Source organism: Bos indicus, chromosome 27 (assembly GCF_029378745.1).
Source record: "Bos indicus isolate NIAB-ARS_2022 breed Sahiwal x Tharparkar chromosome 27, NIAB-ARS_B.indTharparkar_mat_pri_1.0, whole genome shotgun sequence".
NCBI classification, from domain to species: domain Eukaryota; kingdom Metazoa; phylum Chordata; class Mammalia; order Artiodactyla; family Bovidae; genus Bos; species Bos indicus.
The window spans coordinates 23,237,040-23,260,352 of record NC_091786.1 but is presented as its reverse complement, the minus strand read 5'-3'; the positions used below and the strand labels follow the sequence as shown (position 1 = coordinate 23,260,352).

The window sequence follows — 23,313 nt, the reverse complement described above, 5'->3', positions numbered from 1 at the left end:
TTAGTTCCTTTTCAATTTCTGCTACTAGAGTGGCATTATCTGCATACCTGAGGTTGTTATTTCTCCTGGCAATCTTGATTCTGGCTTGTGTTTCATCCAGCCGGGCATCTCACATGATGTACTCTGCATATATGTTAAATAAACAGGGTGACAGTATAGCCTTGTCATATTCCTTTCCTGGTTTTGGACCAGTCAGTTGTTCTATGTCCAGTCCTAACTGTTGATTCTTTGGCATATAGGTTTCTCAGGAGACAGTCCTTGCTATCCTAAACAATTAGAAAAATGTATAAAGCAACTGTGTTTCCCCAGTGTACAATAAACAGAATGGGACTGTGGTCCCTGAGATAAGGGAAACAGTTAAAAGGAAATCTTTTGATCATTTTAAATTTCTTCCTGGAAGAAGTTTTGTACTGTAGCTTAAGAACAGTAAACTCGTGCAAAGCAGAATAGTCTTACTGAATTGAGGAGAGTGAGATAAAAGATCATGGGAGCTCAAGTGGAGAAGAGCTGGCTATTAGGTGAACAGATCCGGAAGTTGATGGGAACCTCCAGTATCTGTTGCAGATTACTAAGTACCTTTATTAGGATGAACTGTCACAAGGTTAAACAAACTGGCAGTTAACTGCCCGTTTCTCTGAGCTTGTACAGTATGCAGTTCCATCCAGTCAGAGGAGCGTCCTCATCGAATTCACAAGGATGCATTCAGGAAACTTTAGTCTTGAACATTCACTCAGTCACTCTGAGATGAAGTGATTTTAGCAGGGCTGCCATTGAGTCTTTCTCTTATCTCTGTTAAACTCTTGAAATCTATTGGTATTAGATAAAGCTCTTAGTTTTTACTAATTACCTGCTGACTGCTCTCTTGTTTTTGACAGTAAGCTGGGGATAAGCTGTTCCATGGTCTGATCTATTAAATTCAGACCACTTTGGATGGGCAGACTATGAGACTAGCCTTTGAGGTTTGTTCTGATCCTGAGATGACTCTTCTTAGATGCCTCTGTCCCTGATTTTCTCTCGTAAACTAGGTGGCCTCTGTGAGCTTGTTGATCTGATGGAGCTATCAGCCTCTCTCAACTTAAATTCTTACCGCCAAAACTGACATTGTTTTTAAAAGCACCCCTTAGGCTCAAATTTTCCCACATTCTGTTTTACATAAAGTCTGTTTCCTGGGGAGAGCTCCAGAGTTCTCTGGTGATAGGGCTGGCCTTTCCCCTTGTTCCAGAGCTGGGGTAGCCACAATGGCCCACTTCTCGGGGAGTATCACTCTAGCTTTGTAAGCAGGGAGCTGGGTAGGACTGCTGTCTTACCATCTTTTCAACTTGTCTGAAAAGATGTGGGAAAAGGGTATCGGATATTCTAGGTGTGTCGTGACTGGGGTTAGAACTTCTGCCTTCTGTGTAGGGACTGGGATATGCAAGGAGCCCTTGTCCTTTAAGCTCTGCATGCTTGCTCCATGTTGTCCCACTCTCTAACCCTATGGACTGCAGCCCACTGGGCTCTTCTGTCCCTGGAATTCTCCAAGCAAGAATACTGGAGTGGTCACCAGAGGATCTTTCTGATCTAGGGGTTGAACCTGCTTCTCCTGCATTGGCAGACAGGTTCTTTACCACTGGCAAGCCTCCTTTAAGCTGTACATGCTCAGAGTTTAGACTCAAGAACCCATTGCTGGAAGGATATGGGAAAAGATGGTTATGTTTCCTAATCCTTGAGTGAAAGCTGGGGAAGAGGAGACCCCATTTCTTGACCATATTTGCCACGGGTTTGTATAAAGCTAAGCTGATTTGGGGAGGAAGTGGCTCATGATTTACATGCCATAGACTCTCACTGTTCTTATCCTTACCAAGATTTAGTAAATTTTCTTGAATGATTTTTTTTTTTCATTTGCTGGATGCCAAAAGAGCTTCTTACATTGCCATTCTAGAAGTCATACTTCTCTGAAATACTGTTAATTTTTTTCACTACATTAGAATAATTAGTTTTTTCTCTGCCATTTAAAAACATATTAAACATGAAATCTAGAAATCATATTGTTAATAGTACTTTTTTATAAAAAGTACTATGTACATTTTCTATAAAAATGACAGACTGCAAAATCTGTCACACCTTTAAATAAAAATATTGTTATTAGAAATATGGAAAAATCATGTTTTCCCTGAAACAGCATGATGTGTGTTTTTATATAACAGCAGTAGAAATAAACATTTTGATTTGTATTCTTTGAAATAAATCTTTTGTTGAACACCAAACACCAGGAGCTTTTTTAAAAAAACATTTCCTCTGCAAACACAAGTATACATGATTTATAAGATTATTCAGCAAAGATTTTCACAGTATTTAGAATGGGTAATTTGTATATGCTGCTTTTGAAAGAATCAACTGACAGTTTATTGTAATAAATAAGACGTTCTTTTCTTAAGGCCTTTAGAAATGCAAAACTTCTTGCAGTTAACAACTTTATGTACAGCTATTTCTACTTATTTAATACCTGAATGCTTGATTCCTCACCCTGCAATGTTGCCTTTTATAGAGACACCAAATCTGATGTGTACATTTTAATTTTTTTACAGAACCTGCTTGTGGGCTCATTAAGGGTATAAAAAAATCTGCAAAGAATTATCCATGAAGTCTCTGGATAAAAGCGTGACAAATAACAGCTGATAGACCTTATGAAGGAGTCTATCAGTGTAAAGACGTATAAACCATAAATGTCAAAAGGAAGAATTCCTTGAAAATAGAAAATTAGAAGCTACTTTGGAAGCCTATTTAGTTAGGCCTTGGAATCTCTGCTTTAACCATTTTGAAGGGCAAAGAAAAAGTCATTTGATTTAATGTACATTATCACACATTAGTAGTTACTCAGATGTTTTGGCCATTTGTAGTTAATAAAAATAAACCTAGTTATTATATCATACCCAAATTTTATATATATTGGCTATAATGTAATAGCCAACTCATTGGAAAATGCTGTAATGCTGGGAAAGATCAAAGGCAAAAGAAGGGGCCGTGGGGCGTCAGAGGATAAGATGGTTAGGTAGCATCATTGACTCAATGGACATGAATCTGAGCAAACTCCGGGAGATAGTGAAGGACAGGGAAGCCTGGCATGCTACAGTCCCTAGGGTCATAAAGAGTCGGACACGACTTAATGAATGAACAACAACTAATAATGTAAATTATTATTTAATTTGGCTCACCTGAAATATTCCTAAACAGGGCACAAGTTTGATTTAGATTTAATCCTTTTAATTATTTACATACTCATTCTACAAGTATGTGTTTGAGTATGTAGCATGTATTGGTCAATGTTTTTAGTTCCTTGTTTAAAAATATAGACCCTTTGTATTTGAGCTCATTCAACTTTTCAATGTACTTCACATGGCTATATTTATACTTCTGGCCAGAACTTTCCAAATTCATACTGACTGAATATAATAAATAATGTGTGTGCTTACCATCCTCATTAGTATAGTGGTGAGTATCCCCACCTGTCACCCGGGAGACTGGGCTTTGATTCCTGGATAGGGAGGCAGCACACCCTTTTTGAGCTTCCCTGGTAGCTCAGCTGGTAAAGAATCCACCTGCAGTATAGGAGACCCTCGTTCAATTCCTGGGTTGGGAAGATCCGCTGGAGAAGGGATAGGCTGCCCACTCCAGTATTCTTGGGCTTCCCTGGTGCCTTAGCTGGAAAAGAATCCACCTGCAATGCAGGAGACCTGGGTTTGATCCCTGGGTTGGGAAGATCCCCTGAAGAAGGGAAAGGCTACTCACTCCAGTATTCTGTCCTGGAGAATTCCATGGACTGTATAGTCCATGGGATCACAAAGAGCTGGACATGACTGAGCAACTTTCACTTTCATATAGTCACTCAGTTATGTCTGACTCTTTGTGACGCTATGGACTGTAGCCCACCAGGCTCCTCTATCCATGGGGTTTCTCCAAGCCAGAATACTGAAGTGGGTTGCCATGCCCTCCTCCAGGGGATCTTCCCAACCCAGGGATCAAACCCAGGTCTCCCACATTGCAGGTGGATTTTTTACCTTCTGAGCCACCAGGGAAGCCCATAATAAATATTAGGGAGGAATATTTGATACAGTTACCTAGATTGACAGAACTGGTCTTTAATACTTAATTCCTAGAGAACGACTTCAGATTTACCTGGGATTCTTCCCACTCCCCCCTCCAACAATTCTTATGTAATTGTGATGCACCACACAGATGCCCTCTCAGTTTTCTTCCTGGTTGTTGAGAGGGTTGCAAAGGATAGCCTTAGCTTCAACTTTTTTTTGGAGATCCTGAAGGACACTACCTTGCCCAGAGTTGTGCTGCCTTTCAGGGCAGTCCACAACCAATGCCTGATCAGTGAGGGGATATTAAACCCTGGCCCTCTTATCTCCAGCTCAGAAAAACTCTGAGGCCATGCCAGTCTCCACGCCAAGTCCTCTGCTGGGACGGCATCATGGATAAGGGTCATCCTTTGTCCAGCCATTTCTTCCTCCCTTCCCACGTGCTAATCTCCGTCTCAGAGTCTACTTCCTGGGAACCTAACCTGAGACAGGTGCCAAATCCCATCCATTCAACTGGGACAGAATCCATGGCCACATTTTACACAGTGCAAGTGAGAAGTGAGACAAAGGGACGCAAAGGGATTGTTGTGAACTGAAACACTGTGAAAGGTGTTTTCTCCTGAAAGTGGCTTTCAGGATATTGGGTACCACAGTGAGTAAAATTTCCTAAAATGTTTGAGGTTAACTTTTTTTTAAAAGAAAGAATTTCTAAAAAGATGTCATCATCTACTATTGCCACTTTACGGAAAATGAAAGTTGAACTTCAGAGATGCTAGAAAGTATATTATCTATTAACTTCAGAGATGCTAGAAAGTATATTATCTATTATCTTCATTAAACACATCATAATATTGCATTTATTAAAGCTTTCATTTTTGGGGGAAAAAATTTAGTACAGGGCAGGAAATGCTTCAATATGGAGTTATACCACTTTGGAATATACCCCTGCCCAATATTTAATAATTGCTTCAATCTCTTCCTTGTTTTTGCATTGTCATTAAAATTATTACATTAAAATTTTTAAAAATTATAACTGATCATACTTCCACATCCAAATAGTGGAAGTCAGAAAATAGACTTGTCAAGATATTGTGGAAAACACTTCTGTCTCTATAACCTCTGTATAGTTGTTACATTGTAAAAAGATACTATAAAAAGGACCAAACAAAAGGCTTATTAGTTTGTTACTGCTTTTTGGCTCAGTTGTCACCGGAAATATTTTAAGGGCAGTAATCCCAGGTTTTGTCAAAGTAGTCTCACAACATATTTCTGAACTCATTTTACTTTTGTTTCTGTTGTCTTTATAGAAAAAAAGGGAAATTTTTTTGTGAGTTTGCTAACAGGAAACAAATGATAAAAATGTAGATTTTCATTTATATGTGTTTTATTTTTACATTTGTCATCCTATTTTTTTTTGACAGCAGCTATACCAGCAAGATAATAAATATTTTACTACTCAATGTGTGTTCACAGGCTGCCACTCATTGCTTTTTCTAACACATCTTCAAAGAGTTTACCTTGCTTAAACATTTCTCTGACTTACTGAAGACTCTTGGAGAAATATGTATGTTTTACTGATTTGCAACTCATAAAGCAGCTTTTTATATTCCAAGTAAGGCTGAAAAAGCAATGATTTTAGGCCTAGCCACATTTTGAGGGAAACTTGACATATGCCACAAGGAAACTTAAAACATAAATGAAAGGATATCAAATCAACATTTTTATTTTATACCACTGACAACGTATCACAAGTCAAAAATAATTCCAGCTGGACTTAAATAAACAAACTGTCTTACTTTGAAAGTTGGTATGTCATTTTTGGTTCAGTAAGAGTGGAAATGTATACATTTTAAAAATATTACTCTTTTGTAATATGTAAAATCCTAAGTTGATAGACTTGCTGTCAAATGCTTTTAAAAGAAAAATAGCCAAAAATAGGCATAGTGATGAATTGTCAGGGATCGTGTGATCAAAGATATTTCTGCATTGAAAAAGCCAAAATTATAATAGATTTAGAAAGTTACTTATAATTTTTGAGAAAATATTATTTTATGGACGCTTAGAAAAACAGGATGACAAATGTAAAATTATTGTGTACCCCTAAAAGGTTATATGCACCTAAGTAAGAAGAGTTTTTCTTGATGTGTCCAGTTCCTCATCTTGAGTACTGACATGCTGATTTCTAAAAAGAAACAGAATGACCATCACAGAAGCCACACAGTTTGTAGTGATACTTAGTCCAAGAGGTGGCTTATGAGAATTTCAAAATTTGAAAAGCAATTGTTTTATCCAACTTACCTGACTCTCTTCAGTTCAGTTCAGTTGCTCAGTCGTGTCCGACTCTTTGCAACCCCATGAATCGCAGCATGCCAGGCCTCCCTGTCCATCACCAACTCCTGGAGTTCACTCAGAATCACGTCCGTCGAGTCAGTGATGCCATCCAGCCATCTCATCCTCTGTCGTCCCCTTCTCCTGCCCCCAATCCCTCCCAGCATCAGAGTCTTTTCCAATGAGTCCACTCTTCGCATGAGGTGGCCAAAGTACTGGAGTTTCAGCTTTAGCATCATTCCTTCCAAAGAAATCCCAGGGCTGATCTCCTTCAGAATGGACTGGTTGGATCTCCTTGCAATCCAAGGGAATCTCAAGAGTCTTCTCCAATACCACAGTTCAAAAGCATCAATTCTTCGGCACTTAGCTTTCTTCACAGTCCAACTCTCACATCCATACATGATCACTGGAAAAACCATAGCCTTGACTAGATGGACCTTTGTTGGCAAAGTATTATCTCTGCTTTTCAATATGCTATCTAGGTTGGTCATAACTTTTCTTCCAAGGAGTAAGCGTCTTTTAATTTCATGGCTGCAGTCACCATCTACAGTGATTTTGGAGCCCCCCAAAATAAAGTCTGAGACTGTTTCCATTGTTTCCCCATCTATTTCCCATGAAGTGATAGGACCAAATGCCATGATCTTTGTTTTCTGAATGTTGAGTTTCAAGCCAACTTTTTCACTCTCCTCTTTCACCTTCATCAAGAGGCTTTTTAGTTCCTCTTTACTTTCTGCCATAAGGGTGGTGTCATCTGCATATCTGAGGTGATTGATATTTCTCCTGGCAATCTTGATTCCAGCTTGTGCTTCTTCCAACCCAGCATTTCTCATGATGTACTCTGCATATAAGTTAAATAAACAGGGTGACAATATACAGCCTTGACATACTCCTTTTCCTATTTGGAACCAGTCTGTTGTTCCATGTCCAGTCCTAACTGTTGCTTCCTGACCTGCATATAGGTTTCTCAAGAGGCAGGCCAGGTGGTCTGGTATTCCCATCTTTTGAAGAATTTTCCACAGTTTCTTGTGATCGACACAGTCAAAGGCTTTGGCATAGTCAATAAAGCAGAAATAGATGTTTTTCTGGAACTCTCTTGCTTTTTCCATGATCCAGCAGATGTTGGCAATTTGATCTCTGGTTCCTCTGCCTTTTCTAAAACCAGCTTGAACATCAGGAAGTTCATGGTTCACATATTGCTGAAGCCTGGCTTGGAGAATTTTGAGCATTACTTTACTGGCGTGTGAGATGAGTACAATTGTGCAGTAGTTTGAGCATTCTTTGGCATTGCCTTTCTTTGGGATTGGAATGAAAACTGACCTTTTCCAGTCCTGTGGCCACTGCTGAGTTTTCCAAATTTGCTGTCATATTGAGTGCAGCACTTACACAGTATCATTTTTCAGGATTTGAAATAGCTCAACTGGAATTCCATCACCTCCACTAGCTTTGTTTGTAGTGATGCTTTCTAAGGCCCACTTGACTTCACATTCCAGGATGTTTGGCTCTAGGTGAGTGATCACACCATCGTGATTATATGGGTCATGAAGATCTTTTTTGTACAGTTCTTCTTTTGACTCTCTTAGTGTGACCTATATTTTTTAGTCATTTGCCATTTTAGTCATTACAAAATAGTGAAAATTTGTACTGGTTGATACTTTTATCTTTCGGTTTCCCAAGGTCAAATCCTTACCATTAGACTTTTTCATTTATGTAAACTCCTCTCCATTTCAACTGCCAGTATATGTTATAAACTTTTAAAAAACAGTTTTATCTTATACCACATCCCTAATTATTTTTATATTAAAATAAATATTGACACACTTGTAAACTGAAGTAATAATAGCCCTCACCAAAGACAGCTATATATTAATGAACTCATTAACTAATTAAAACCAGGGCTGGTTAAGTGTCTTATAATTAGAAGCCACTATGCAAGCATATGTTGAGCTTTTATAGATGAATTGACCACAGTTCCTATTTTTTTAAGACAATACATTGACAGTTTTGGTAGTCTAAGATTGATGTGAATATTACACTAACTTACTCCTTCTTACTAAGTTTGTTCTGATACAAATTCGATAAGCCATTTTTGAACATCCTCTGTGTTTTGGGCGCTGGGAATAGAACAGTGAGGCAGGTATACCATTGTTTTCCTAAGATTACACCTAACAGGAAAGTATATATATGATTCAGGCCATTGTCAGTCAATAAGTAAATGCCAAATAAAAATCAGACTTCAGTGCTGTGCAGAACAAGGATTCAAGACCCTCCCTAATGACTGTAAGGTAACCACTCTCCTGTATAGTGACCTGGTCTCAGACAGTTTACTGATGTACAGACTCCTCAGGTGTGTGAAGATCCCTCAGTGGTTCCCAGTTTGTTTACCCAACAGGAAAGTTGCCTGCAGGGCCTGGCTTTTCCCAAGGCGCACCTTACTGGCTCGATTGCATTGGGTCTAGTTGTTGCAGTCATGTTCATATTACTCTATTCCTTTGGATGAGGACTTACTAAACCTAATTGTTTATATATTAATTAAATTAATTGTCTAGTAAGTTATAATTTGAAAGAAAGGCTTCCTAGAATTATGCTACTCTGCTATATGGGAATAACATCTTTCCACCATTACAACAAACTTCTTTGCGTATTTGTTTACTGTGGGAACCTGAGGATTGCAGAAAGTAACACCCCAGGCACAGTTTTGCAAATACACTGGGTCAGAGTCAGTTTGAAGCAGTTAGGAAGCAGTACTGGTATATACAGCTGAGGTCCAGCAGTGTCTGAAACATCATGTGCAGTCATTTCCTGGAAATCATTTGCCCTAAGAGAAAAGGACACATGGGAAGAAATTCAGAGAAGACAAAAATAAATTAAAACATTAAATATGAATAAGTTAAGGTCAGGTTGCTTGCTTGCTTGCTCAGTTGCTTCACTGTCCGACTCTTTGTGACCCTCATGGACTGTAGCCCACCAGGCTCCTCTGTCCATCGGGTTTTCTAGGCATGATTACTGGAGTGGGTTACCACGCCCTTCTCACAGTCAGGATAGTGCTCACCAGTTGTTTTACATATATAAACAAACATAGAAGAGACCAGAAGAATGGTTCAGAGACCTTGGAATTGAAGGAAAAATTCTGTTTTATTCCAGCCAAGATGGATAAAAATCAGAAAAACTGCCTATTACAAAAAATTCTTGAATGTTCCTATTGTAATTTTTTTCTGTTGAGACTACTTATGAACTATCTCCTTTATCGATTGTTTTCCTGTGGTTTTCCCCAAACTGCTGTTAATATATCTGTGCTCAAGATACATTTTTATCTCAAGTATCTTATAAAACTTTTTTAATAGATCTGTATAAAATTATTTACCTTCAAAGTTTTATAGAAAATGCACATTCAGTTTAACTAGCTAAAGTAAAGAGGAGCAACATGATATTACAGTGTCACAGTGAATCCTGAGAGAAGCAGTTTGAATAGTGGGCCAAGTATAGCATGTTAGATCTCCCAGACCATTGCATCAGATTACTGACAGGGAAGATGAATTCTAGAAGGGGTAAGCGCCTTGTTGCAATTAGTTACTGACACAGTTGGCTAGAACCTAAAGCAGGTCATGTGGTTTGCTGCTTGGCCCCATGTCTGCCCAACCTAGCATTGCTAAATTACTATTCAGAACACGACCTCACTGCCCTGCAGTCAGTACAGTTAGACATCAACACTCTAATAATATTTCCTCTTGAAAATTCCGTTGTTTTTGGTAATGCAAAATTTGGAAAACAAAATCAAATTTTTGTATATTAAAAATATTATAGTGCCTTGTAATGACATCTGTGCTCTCTGCTCTTGATCTTATTATAAAATCCAGAATTATTTTATGTACATGAAAATTGAGTTTAAAAATTTTGAAAAAAAATTATTGTTTTAAATAATGCAATGAAAGGAATTTTGAGGAGCTAGAAAGTTAACTCTGAAATGACCAAAGTGAATTTAGGGATTCCAGTTGAATTGTCCTTGTATTGAGGAATTCAGCTAGGAAGGGCAAGGGAAGGAATGTGTCAAATAAAGTTATACTGATTTAGCTGCTTTTCCTTCTGGGTCTGCACTGAAGTGGCAGAATATGAGACTCAACTATATATCACTCTCCATAGATGAGTGGCTTCCCAGGTGGCTCAGTAGTAAAGAATACGCCTGCCAATGCAGGAGATGCAAGTTTGATCCCTGGGTCCGGAAGATGCTTTGGAGTAGGATATGGCAACCTGCTCCAGTATTCTTGCCTAGAAAATTCCATGGACAGAGGAGACTTGCAGGATACAGTCCACAGGGTAGCAAAGAGTTAGACATGACTCCGCTACCGAGCACACACACGCCACATACAAAGTTATGGAGAAAAATATGACAGTAGAAAACTTTAAAGGTGAAAAGTAGGATAAATATTAATTTACCTGTCAGGATAAATTGGGAACCTACCCTGGGATGCAGGGGAAGACATGATGCAAGCAAATTAACCTTGCAAAGTTCCCTCCAGAAGACTTGGAAAGTGAGAGAAGTTGGTGTTTCAAAGGTGCAAAGAACAAGGTCCAGGATATTTCAGTTTATTTATTTATATTTTTAGAAAAGTATTTGTTGTTAAATCACTGTGTGTGTGTGTTGCTCAGTTGTGTCCAGCTGTTCGCAACCTATGGACTGTATCCCCCTGGGCCCCAAAACTCCTCTGTCCATGGAATTCTCCAGGCAAGAATACTGGAGTGGGCTGCCATTCCCTATCCAGGGGATCTTCCCCACCCAGGGATCGAACTCAGGTCTAATCACAAAGTCCTTGCATTCCTGAGTCCTTGCAAGTCTGCAACCTCATGGACTGTAACACACGAAGCTCCTCTGTCTTCCACTATCTCCCAGAGTTTGCTCGAATTCATATCCATTGAATTGGTGATGCTGTCTAAGCATCTCAGCCTCTGTCACCCCCTTCTTCTTTTACCTTCAGTCTTTCCCAGCATCAGGGTCTTTTCCAGTGAATTGGCTCCTTGCATCAGATGGCCAAAGTAGTGGAGCTTCAGCTTCAGTGATAGTCCTTCCAATTAATTTTCAGGGTTGAATTCCTGTAGGATTGACTGGTTTGATCTCTCTGCTGTCCAAGGGACTCTCAAGAGCCTTCTTCAGCACCACAATTCAAAAAGCTTCAATTTTTCAACACTCAGCCTTCTTTATGATCCAACTCTCACATCCATACATGACTAATGGAAAAACCATAGCTTTGACTATATGGACCTTTGTCAGCAGAGTGATGTCTCTGCCTTTTATTGCACTGTCTAGGTTGATCGTAGCTTTCCTTCCAAGGAGCAAGTGTCTTTTAATTTCATGGCTGCAGTCACCATCTGCAGTGATTTTGGAGCCCAAGAAAAGAAAATCTGTTACTGTTTCTACTTTTCCCCCTTCTGTTTGCCATGAAGTGATAGGATCTGATGCCATGATCTTAGTTTGTTGTTGTTGTTGAGTTTTAAGCCAGCTTTTTTGCTCTTCCTCTTTCACCCTCATCAAGAAACTCTTTAGTTCCTCTTCACTTTGTGATTAAAACGCTATCATCTGCATATCTGAGGTGGTTAATATTTCTCCCGCCCAGTCTTGATTCTAGCTTGTGATTCACCCAACCCAGGATGTCACATGATGTACTCTGCATGTTTGTTAAATAAGCAAGGTGACTGTATACAGCCTTGTGGTACTCCTTTCCTAATTTTGAACTAGTTCATTGCTCCATGCCTGATACTAACTGTTGCTTCTTGACCTGCATGCAGGTTTCTCGGTAGACAGGGAACATGGCCCAGTATCCCATCTTTTTTGAGAATTTTCCACAGTTTGTTGTGTTTCCACACAAAGGCTTTAGTGTAGTCAATAAAGCAGAAAGAGATGTTTTTCTGGAATTCTTTTGCTTTTTCCATGATCCAGCAAATGTTGGCAATTGGATCTGTGGTTCCCCTGCCTTTCTAAACCAAGCTTATACATCTGGTAGTTCTTGGTTCATGTGCTGCTGAAGCATGGCTTGAAGGATACTGAGCATAATCTCTAGCATGTGAAATGAGTGCAGTTGTACGGTAGTTGGAACATTCTTTGACATTGTCCTTTGGAATTGGAATGAAAACTGACCTTTTCCAGTCCTGCTGAGTTTTCCAAATTTGCTAACATACTGAGTGCAGCACATTAACTTTATCATCATTTAGGATTTTAAATAGCTCTGCTGGAATTCTGTCACCTCCACAAGCTTTGTTTGAATAATATTCTAAGACCCACTTGATTTCCAGAATGTCTGGTTCTAGGTGAGTGACCATACCATCATGGTTATTCAGGTCATTAAGAACTTTTTTTTTTTGGGTACAGTTCTTCAGTGTATTCTTGCCATGTCTTAATCCTTTCTGCTTCTGTTAGGTCCTTACTGTTTCTGTCATTTTTCATGCCCATCCTTGTATGAAATGTTCCCTTGAGGCTCTAGTTTTCTTGAAAAGATGTCTAGTTGTTCCCATTCTACAGTTTTCCTCTATTTCTTTGCATTTTTCATTTCAGAAGGCCTTCTTTTCTCTCCTTGCTATTCTGTGTAACTCTGCATTCAGTTGGATATATTTTTCCCTTTTTCCTTTGCTTTTCACTTCTTTTCTTTCCTCAGCTATTTGTAAGGGCTCCTTAGACAACCACTTTGCTTTCCTACACTTCTTTTTTATTGAAATGGTTTTGATCACCGCCTCCTGTAAAGTGTTATGAATCTTCATCCATAGTTCTTTAAGCACTCCTTCTACCAGATCTAATCCCTTGAATCTATTCATCACCTCCACTGTATAATCATAAGGGATTTGATTTAGATCACAACTGAATGGACTAGTAGTTTTTCCTACTTTCTTCAATTTAAACCTGAATTTTTCCATAAGGAGCTCATGATCTAAGCGACAGTCAGCTTAAGGTCTTGTTTTTGCAGACTGTATAGAGATTCTCCATCTTTAGCTGCAAAGAATATTATAATTAATTTGATTTTGGTATTGACCATCTGGTCATTTGGTATTGTCCATGTGTAGAGTCATCACTTATGTTGTTGGGAAAAAGTATTTGATATGACTAGTGTGTGCTCTAGACAAAATTCTGTTAGCCTTTGCCCTGCTTCATTTTTGTACTTCAAGGCCAAACTTGCCTGTTATTCCAGGTATCTCTTGACTTCCTACTTTTAAATTCCAATCCTCTGTGATGAAAAGGACATTTTTATTTCGTGTTAGTTCTAGAAGGTTTTGTAAGTCAATATGGAACTTGCTGATTTCAGCTTCTTTAGCATTAGTGGTTGGGGCACAGACTTGGATTACTGTAATGTTGAATGGAAATGAACCAAGACCATTCTGTCATTTTTGAGATTGTACCCATGTACTGCATTTCTGACTCTCTTGTTGATGTCGAGGGCTATTTCATTTCTTCGAAAGGGTTCTTGTCCACAGGAGTAGGTATAATGATCATCTGAATTAAATTCGCCCATTCCTGACCATTTTATTCACTGATTCCAAAGATTTCCATGTTTGCTCTTGCCATCTCCTATTGGACCATTTCCAATTTACCTTGATTCATGGTCTTAACATTCCAGACTCCTATCCAGTACTGTTCTTTACAGTGTCAGATTTTACTTTCACCACCAGACACATCCGCAACTGAACATTGTTTCCACTTCGGCCCAACCACTTCATTCTTTCTGGAGTTATTTGTAATTGCCTTCTGCTCTTCTCCAGTAACATATTGGAGACCTTCCAACCTGGGGGGCCCATCTTCCAGTGTCATGTCTTTTTGCTTTTTCATACTGTTCATGGAGTTCTCATAGCAAAAATACTGGAGTGGTTTGCCATCCTATCTCCAGTGAACCATGTATTGTCAGAATTTTTCAGTATGACCCGTCCATCTTGGGTGGCCTTGCAAGGCATGGCTCATAGCTTCATTGGATCTTGCAAGCCCCTTCACCACAACAGGGCTATGATTTATGAAAAATATAGAGATATATGTTTTTGAAAATTTAAAAGGGTGGAAAACAGTTAAACTCTGGAAGGATGCACAGAGTACTAGTAAAAGTGGAATGTTCCAGGAGGAAAACTGATCACTTGCAGGGTGATGTGTGACGGTGAGGGCATGCCCTTTTCTCTGTTAACTATTTAAAATGAAAAGGGAAGTTGGAGAAGGATCATCAAGAGATAGGTGTCCTTTGAGATCCAGTGTTTTGAGGAGAGATCCAGAAGAGAAAGAGTAGAATCAAGGGAAAGAGAGAGGAGAGAGGAAGAGACAGGAAGGAGGAGAGGATTGGTGAGACAGAAGGAAGAGAGGGAGAGATTCGAGAAGCAGATGAGAATCCCAAGAGGAAAAACAAAACAGAAATAAATGATTTGGCATACCAGACCAGGTTTTGAAAAAAACATTATTTTAAGAATTCTGAAGTCCAAGAAAGGTCTAAAATTACATAGCAAGACCCTAAGATTCAAATAATAAAAGCAAAGATGGGGAAATTTTTTTCCTTTGTGTTAATAACAAAAAAACCCCTCCCACTTTACTAAAGAATAAAAAAGAAAACTTTTTCTCTTGGTATTTGAGATAGAATGGAATCACCTCTTCTATTGATTTGTGGGTCCAATAAATGTCTAACGAATTCCATGTTATATTGATAACTGTAGTTTTATTGTTAATAACTGAATATTTCTCTTAGTAAATGTAGTAATTTTCATTAAAAAAAAAAGGTAATAGCCAAAATTCAATTATGTTCAGTTCTTTCATAATTCTGAGGCCTACAATCATGGTTTTGTGTTGACTTATATTGATTTAAGTACATTTTTACTTGTTACTTTCTCAGAAGACCTCATAAGCAAGCCTGCAAATGTCTCAATACCAGACTGGTCACTTTTTCTGCCAAATATGTTAATTTAGTGTGTATTACTAAGAAGTTTCAAATTATAGCTAGTGTCCACTAAGCAGTGATATTTGTTTTATTTCCAGTGAACTATATGAAGGTATATTCAGGTGAGATGAATGACAGTTGCTTGTGTAACACTTGCTCTCCCTCTTTTCTGGGGATGGTTAAATTTACATGATGCCTGTGTGAATTTATCACCATCCTTACTTAGTGTTCCACACCAGCCTCTCAACAAGCATGCAACTAAGTGAAGACTGTTACAATGAAGGGGCCAGGTCTATGCTTTTCAGGGTAGTCCTTGCTGACTTCTGCAGTGATGGTTGAGCACCACAGACACTCGTTTCCACAATTAGGAGGCAAACTAGTAAGAGAGGCGGTGTGACATGGTGGCTCAAAGTATGGGTTCTAGAACCTGGCTGTAAGTTTCCATTCCAGCCTTATGGCTGGATTTGTGGTCGTAGGCAAGTTTTCAGCCTTGTTATTCTAAATTTCCTCTCTGTAAAATGAAAGTAAGGTTGTTGAGAGGATTAAATGTCATAATGTATATAAAGAACTCAGAGCAGGGCCTGGAAAAAGAGCAAAGCACCATATTAACATTTGCTATCATCATCATTAATAGAAGCAGTAATAGTTATAATTCACTGTTATTCCTAAACAATTGTTAAGTAAAACAGCAGAGGTATTGGTTAAAATGCACATAAGTAATTTACCTTAGTCATCTTGGTTTTGATAACACGGGATTTATGACTGACACTTGCTTAAAAACTATTGCCATTCCACTTTCTGTTGATTTTATACATGTGTTGTTCAATTAATATGTGCCCAATGTATTAATTTGCTTTGCTCATTCCCACATGTTCTAATCAAGTTAGACCACCTTCACCCAGTGGTCAGAAGATGCTACATGTAATTGAGTCTCCCAATATCTCAGGGTTTCAGGGGGGAACTTCTGGTGGTGACTTTACTCAGAGGGTGTTTTCCTGAGTTGACTTGCACAGTGATAACTAAATTGTTATTTCAGCTTCTGTAGGCATTATCATACAGACACAGAAAGTATCAGAAATACTCAGTTACTATAGGGGAGACAGAAAATATGTTGGTAGATAAGGCACCTCCAGGAATTATATAAAAATATGAGGTGGTATCACAATAAATGGGGAAATGTAGATGTGGACACTTCTATCCATATTTGAAATGAGGAAATCAGGGATGAGAATTGATTTCCAGAGAAAGAAGTAACCAGTGGAGATGAGACTGGGTATGGAGTTTGAAGCAATGGGGCAGAGCACAATGATTGTAGCATTTATGAGACTAATGAGTAAATTAGCTTAGGCATTTGAACCAACAGTCCTAGGAGAATGCTGCTGGATTCAAAACAATAGGAGGGATAAAAATAGTTGTGTAGAAGTAAATCTGTTCAGATCAGATCAGTCGCTCAGTCGTGTCCAACTCTTTGCGACCCCATGAATCGCAGCACGCCAGGCCTCCCTGTCCAACACCGACTCCCAGAGTTCACTCAGACTCACGTCCATCGAGTCAGTGATGCCATCCAGCCATCTCATCCTCTGTCGTCCCCTTCTCCTCCTGCCCCCAATCCCTCCCAGCATCAGAGTCTTTTCCAATGAGTCAACTCTTCGCATGAGGTGGCCAAAGTACTGGAGTTTCAGCTTTAGCATCATTCCTTCCAAAGAAATCCCAGGGCTGATCTCCTTCAGAATGGACAGGTTTGGATCTCCTTAGAGTCCAAGGGACTCTCAAGAGTCTTCTCCAACACCACAGTTCAAAAGCATCAGTTCTTCGGTGCTCAGCTGTCTTCACAGTCCAACTCTCACATCCATACATGACCACAGGAAAAACCATAGCCTTGACTAGATGGACCTTTGTTGGCAAAGTGATGTCTTTGCTTTTCAATATGCTATCTAGGTTGATCATAACTTTCCTTCTAAGGAGTAAGCGTCTTTTAATTTCATGGCTGCAATCACCATCTGCAGTGATTTTGGAGCCCTCCAAAATAAAGTCTGACACTGTTTCCACTGTTTCCCCATCTATTTCCCATGAAGTGATGGGACTGGATGCCATGATCTTCGTTTTCTGAATGTTGAGCTTTAAGCCAACTTTTTCACTCTCCACTTTCACTTTCATCAAGAGGCTTTTTAGTTCCTCTTCACTTTCTGCCATAAGGGTGGCATATCTGCATATCTGAGGTTATTGGTATTTCTCCCAGCAGTCTTAATTCCAGCTTGTGTTTCTTCCAGTCCAGCGTTTCTCATGATGTACTCTGAATATAAGTTAAATAAACAGGGTTAAGACCATTCAGTCTTCTGTTCTTTGGTGAAGTATTTCCCATGCTCATGCCCATTTTCACCCTAGTCAGAGCAAACTTCCAGAAATTTGAATCAGACAATAGTAGAAATACTCTTGCTACCATTCTTGACCCTCTTTCCATACTCAGTCCTCAGAGGATGAAGCTCAGGGGTGTTGCAGACTTTCATGTTTCATCCCTTGTGTACAGACACGTGCCCGTGCACAATAGGAATCGAAATAAACTTTAAATTACGTTATTGAGTGGAGACGAAAATTTAAGAAAAAAGAGTGGATATGGTCACGGCCTCAAGCTAACGGGAGACTTGACATAATAACTCAGGGTCGTGATGGAAGCAGAGGCTCTTTTAAGAGCCTTACTTCTTTTAAGTCAGTAACGTAGTTTTGGAGGAAGTTGTCCTGAGTATGTGGTGGCCAGTTGATCGTTGAACTAGACTGAGGCAATGGGGTCTCTTCATCTGCTGCCATGCTTGGAATGTACAGTCTGTCCTCTATTTCTACAACAGGATCTGTTTTCAAGGGTACAGCCTTGATAGAGTAAGTGTGGTCGAGACCATCTGGTCTGTGTACATGACTGGACCAATCAGAGTATAAACTAAAAGGCCTGGGGGTGGGGGTATGTGTGGAGGTCTCGTCTTGTAATCTCAAGGCAGGCCTTATGGGTAAACTTGGTGGTTTATTATTCCTTCCACCTGCCCCATCTGGAGGGGTTTGCCTCTTTCTTGGGTCTTGCTTTGATCTCCGTGTATGTGGACCAGTTAATGAACCAGTGCATTCTGGTTATGCAAACAGGAAAAAATGACGAGTGTAACAGAACTGGAGAGACCATTCATTTATTTCCCCACTGGGAGATGTGCCTAATACTTACAGATAATTTGGAGAGGAGGCAATTACCCTGACACCTATAATAAAGGATTCAGCAGTGTCTTATATCCACCCATCTCAGTTCCCCGACCTGAGGTCTGAAATGCACTCCCCCTCTTCTGTCTCACTGAAGATAATTTTGTTAGGTAATAGTTTCTCTATGTTGTGAACAAGATACGTTAAAGGACAGAAAAAATTGGGCTTTCTGATTTCTCAGAACGGAGTAGGTACAGAAAGAGTTACAGTGATCCGTGCTCCATAAGAGTCCTTGCTGGTCACCAGACATTGCTAACACACACTCTTCCAGGCAGATGAAAACACTGTGTAGGAACAGGGCAAAGTCACTGTCCTTTGCTAAATCATTTTATATTTTCTCATTTTAAAAATGGGTCTAAATACTATTTAGTTATGTACAACTAAAAACCACTTAATCTTACTCCTTGTTAGTTTTTGATATTCCTTAATTTGCCCTATTGTAAAATATCTGCCAGGATTCAACACTTGACACATTTTTTTTCCCATGTCTATTAGTAATATTTTCTTAAATAAAGGAATGCTTTCATCCAGTTTGTATAGAGCTGTAATTTTGCTTGTGCACATTTATTCATTGGGATCAACAAAATAGGTCAGCTCCATGGCTTGTCTGTGTAAACTTACAAGTGACATAGAAATAGAGATATTCATAACTCTAGGTTATGGGATGTTTGCTTCAGAAAAAATATTCTATAGTAATTCCATAAGTGGATCTTTTAAAAAGTGCAAAGTTCAGAGTATATAAAAACATCCTATTTACCAAGAAGATCATCTCTGGTCTTTTTTCCTGAGAAATTTTGGTTACCTTTGTCAGGTTAAGAAGAGTGAAATAAAATCCCTACCCTGAAGACATAAGCGGGAAAGCAGGCAGTTTATCAGGAAAAGCATAAACACAGAGATGAAGGATTTAATTGAAAGCAGAAGCAGTAAATAATGACAACTTAAAAACCTAGAAGATGGGCCAGAGAAGGTTAAGAATAATGAAGCAGCTAAAATCTGTCCATTTTAGCTTTTCTGTTTAAAACTCCTGCATTCTCGTTCGAATTAGGGTGTCAAGTAAAAATTATATCTCTGTATTGGGGTAGCTTGATTTACTCTTCACAGATTTATTTTCCTTCTTATGGAGTCTTCCATCCCATGAGAGGAGTATTTCACCACTACATAGATGTCTTGTTTTTTTTTTTTTTTTGGCCAGAAGTTTCGTTACCGACCCTTATTTCTCTCTTCCATAGATCTACATTGTCCTACATCGGGGCCCTCCTTCAGCCCTACAGCCTGAGCCCCAGAATGACTGTCACTGGGAGCAGAGCCACAGCTGACTTGCATGGCCACACACTGTGAGTGACAAATGCATGCCTGTTATTGTAAGCCTTTGAAATGTCAGTGCTTATCACAATCACATCATTATTAGACTGCACTAAGTAGGGTCATAAGCAGAAAATAGTGCTTAATTAACTTTGGAAATGGATCTTTAAAATACAATTCAAAAGTCTATAATAGTCTATTTCTATCTGATACTTATCTTTAGCTATACTGCTAAGATACACATTTATATATTTACATACAAGAAAGTGCCTATTACATTCTTTAGACTAAGTACTCGGAGTAAACTCACAGTTCCCTAATGTTTGATATCTTTAACTGAAGCATAAAATTGAGATTCTGATCTTTTTTGTAAAGTCTTTAGCTTTTTCATTTTGATGAAGTCAGAGTTTCAAGTGAATCTTCAGTAAGTTGAATTTTTATTATATATGTTGAGTAAATCCAATATATGTTGGATTTTTAAAATAGCCTTTTCATATTATTTTGCATATAAGTTCCCAGATAAAGTGTATGTATGTATGTGTGTGTGTGTGTGTGTGTGTGTATATATATATATATGTTTGTATAATGTTCCATTGAGACACATGGCTCTTAGCATACTATCCATTCTAAAGAGATGCTCAATAATAAAATGATAAGCAATGTCATGTAGAACTTACTAACATAAGTCATATTTCATTCTGTCCTGTAGTAATGTTTTTATAGTGTTTTATCTCTTCACATTATCTTAATGCTTTATTTCTTGGAAAATTATAGCCATATATCTTAATAATGCTATGTGTTTGGACATTATGCAGAAAAAAGATGATGAGTGATACACATGCCTCTTTTGCCTCTTGGGTGTTGAAAATATAACTTGTATTATGGCCAAATATATTTTTTCTATGGTTGAATAAGCATGAGTCTTCCATAGGACTCTCTCAAGTGTGGGGATGGGAGAAAGTGCCACTGACAGCACTCCCAAGGGTTCAGAAGTAATTGTCTGTATGATAGAAAAATACGTGAATCTGACTCAGCTTTAGGGACAGCTTGGCAAACAACTAATACCAAAGGAAAGCCTGCACTATCAAAAGTGACTTCATTATATGAAAGCTACTTATGTCTGGAAAAATAATACCACTCATGTCACAAGTGAATTTCACCAAAGACATTGCTATTATGGTCCTCAAGGTACAGGTAGAATATTAATCTTTCATGTGATGTGAAACTGGTCACATACCTGTGAATAAAATCAAAAAGGTCCTTTATGACTTTTTGTTATTGATGTGAGATACTCTTAAGTGCATCCAGCCTAGCTTCCCTTTAAAGTGGGTCATGTGTGTTAGGAAGACACGCTGAAATTATGAGCAACTGTGATTTCAGTCCTGGAAGGACCGTCCATAATAACATTTCCCTTAGCCTAGGTAACAAAATAAATGCAGTGTTTAAAAGCAACACTTCATTTACTCAATTGGCTTTGTCTGCTCAGTTTAAAATTATAAGTGACTCTTGAGCTTTTCCACCCACTGATTTTTAAGTTCACCTGACATTTTAACTGATAATCAAATCCTCTGTCTTTCCATTGATGTTGTTTATGTACTGGAAATCAACACAAAACAACTTAAAAACAGTATAAGAACAGTGTTGGGACTTAATGATAACTTATGTGGCAAATCCAGCTTTCATTTAGAGGGTAAGGCTGCCTGAGGGGATATGATTTATTGCAATGAAACAAAAACCAATGTTTTGTTTTGCCCTTTGAGGAGGATGTGGAAGGGGAATAATCTCCCCCAGTATCACCAGACACAACCACATGGTACTGAGACAGGGAAGAGCCCTAATTCTTCACATTAAAATTCATTCTCAGAGAAGTCTCTGAGTTATAGATTCTTCGAAGTCTCTCTTTTCTTTTACCTATTTTCTTGAAAAATTTCACCTCCCCTACTTAAGTGAATACATGTCAGCCCCCATCCTCAATCTGATCAATTCACCATCAGTTATTTCATATAGTCTCCCACTGCTGCTCCTTCTTATCATCACTGTTATATCTGGAAAGAGAGTTAACATTCCGTTTGTTCTTCACTGCACTTTCTTTTAGGTAATATTGCTTATCATCTCTCCCTGGCTTATAGTCTAGGTGTTTTGTAACCTTCTGTTATACTTTTTGTAACCTTTCAACTGCTGAGATACTCTTTATCTTAACCCAGAAGAGGGGTCACCACTTTCTCTTCCTTCCATTCCCATTGCTTACTGTTTCCTGTTGAACCTGACCCAGCTTTAGATTCAGTCTGAATACAGCAAGTGTCCAGGCAACCACTGTTAACTGATATGAATTCACTTACGAGAACTCTCAGTCCTGTGTAACATCTTCTTGATTAACTTCAGCTCAAAATCTGAAGCCTTCTCATGCCATCTTCTGTCATCGTCACTGGGGAATTAAATATTTATGTGGTGACTCTTTTATCATCCAACAGAGTTTTTTAAATCTCTTTAGCTGCATGAATTTTTATCTAATTACATGTTTATCCTCACTGGAGTAGCTGTAATTTGTACATGATCACGAATGAGAATTACTGCCTTAAAATCTGAGCCTCTGAAGTACCTCATTGTCCACGTGCCATGTTTCTTTACTTTTATGGAACGTTTCTCTACTGTACGTTTTACTTTCACTATGCATCTCAGAGACTTCTGTTTCATAACTTTCATACTCTGTAGGTGCCTTCTCCACCTTCCTCACGACTCTTCCGTCTGGTTTAAATCCTGATGGAATCTCAGTCTTCTCTCCTGTTGACATCCTGCCATGTTTACCCAGCAATTCCCAACCAAGAGTGAACATTTATGTATGGCATTGCCAATCCCAGACTGCTCAGCCTCAACAAGACTGCATGCACTACATATTTCAGCTCTTCAGGATCTGCTGTTATAAAATATGATCTATAATCCTTTCATTTTCTTTATCATCAGTTTTTATTATGATTGCCTCATAATACCCTCTCCATTTGATATATACTGTCTTCAGCTGTGGTTGGGAGGGCTTGAATCTGAGAAGGTAATGCTCAAACAAAGGCCTGGTGATGAAGAACAGTCAACCGGGCAAAAATCTGGGTGGAGAGTACTCTAGGCAAAGCAGATAAAAGATTTAAAGATTTTGATGCAGAAGATAGTTTTGTATCTTAAAGAAATAGAATGTCTGGCTTGAGAATGCTGAGAGGTGTACTAAATAGGAGGTGAGACCTGAGAGGTAGGCAGGGGTCATGAAGAGCCTGCTAGTCCGTGGTAAGTATTCTGAATTGTCTTCCAAGTGATATTCAGGGGGTCTCAACCTTTGATATTACTGAAATTTGGGGTCAGATCATTCTTCGTTGGGCTGTCCTATGTCGTGGGGTGTTTACTAGCATGCTTGGCCTCTAGGCACTAGATGCTGGTAGTACCTCCACATCATGGTGACAGCAAAATTATTTCCAGACATTGTCACTTCTCCCCTCAGAGACAAAATCACT

At 38.8% G+C, this 23,313-nt stretch overlaps 1 pseudogene; it reads left to right on the top strand.

Moving 5' to 3' along the window:
* LOC139180157 (DNA methyltransferase 1-associated protein 1 pseudogene) overlaps positions 1-23,313 on the top strand; it is a 181,879-nt pseudogene that overhangs the window by 118,950 nt on the left and 39,616 nt on the right.